The sequence below is a fragment of the Lycorma delicatula genome, chromosome 1 (genome assembly GCF_047948215.1).
Source record: "Lycorma delicatula isolate Av1 chromosome 1, ASM4794821v1, whole genome shotgun sequence".
Classification (NCBI taxonomy): domain Eukaryota; kingdom Metazoa; phylum Arthropoda; class Insecta; order Hemiptera; family Fulgoridae; genus Lycorma; species Lycorma delicatula.
Window position 1 is genome coordinate 78,392,836 of NC_134455.1, and position 1,152 is coordinate 78,393,987.

Here is a 1,152-nt window from a genome sequence, read left to right on the forward strand (position 1 = left end):
CATTACATATAACACACACAGAGAGATAAAATTAATTAAAGATACGTTTAGGTAATATTAGACTCCAACGTTATAATTGTCATTGCTGTAGTAATGTTTTAGCCTTTTAATCAGAAGGTCCCAAGTTTGAATCCTGACCAGGCTTGAAGTTTTTCTTGCTATAAAATTTTCATTGCATATTTCAACGTACACGCTTTGATTTTATATTCTGATTCGATCTTATCTCCCTCCAAAAAAAAATATATAACGATATTGAAATAAAAAACAAAAACATATACTAATATATACGCGAAAAATACAAATCGTCTTTTATATGATTAACATTAAATAAGATTTATTTCTATAAATGTAATTTAACCTAATTCTGACATACGGATATTGGAATATTAAAACAATAAAATTTCATAAAGTTTAAGAAAAATTGTATGCCCCGAGTGAGGATCGAACTCACGACCTTAAGATTATGAGACTTACGCGCTGCCAACTGCGCTATCGAGGCACGACAAAAGAGTGTAAAGCTAATAATTGTTACGCTATTATTTGTGCTACATTAAACAGTTAAAAGTGGTAGAAAATTATTAACTACTTGTAGAACACAAAGTTAAAAATTTCAGAAGGAATATGTCACTTAAAGTATAAACATATGACTATCTTTTCTAGGAAGATTTGTTGTAATCGGATTGGCCAGAATGTTGAACGGTTAATTCTCTTTACCTATAGTGTAAGCTTTATTATCATATTACAGTACCAACGAATACAGATCTTGTACGTGTGTCATGGTGGGGAGAAAAAACCAATCCCCTTTTAAAAAAAATAACGTCATTAACTTTAATTTAATAGAAATAATAGTTATAAATAAAGAATAAGAATATTATCATTATTAGTATTTTTATTATTATTATTATTATTAGTCTCTGTTGCACTGAAATAACAAGATTACCAAGAATAACAAGAGTTAATATGCTAACTACAATCTACGAGAATAGTTTAAAAATACTAAGAATTTAGAGAATAGTTTCTGTTAAATACTTTTTACTTAATTTTTTAATAGTTTTCAATTAAAAATAAGTACCGACTGAAAAATTTATAAGTTAAATAATTTTATCAAATAAGGATTGATTCTAATTAAAATTATCTCCTTTTATTAGTTTT

The 1,152-nt window shown here is 26.6% G+C and overlaps 1 non-coding gene across 1 annotated transcript; it reads right to left on the reverse strand.

The window, feature by feature from the left end:
• Window positions 1-426: 426 nt before the first annotated feature.
• On the reverse strand, window positions 427-499 carry TRNAM-CAU (transfer RNA methionine (anticodon CAU)). The gene has a single exon. It is a non-coding gene; the product is annotated as a tRNA-Met (tRNA).
• Window positions 500-1,152: the final 653 nt, after the last annotated feature.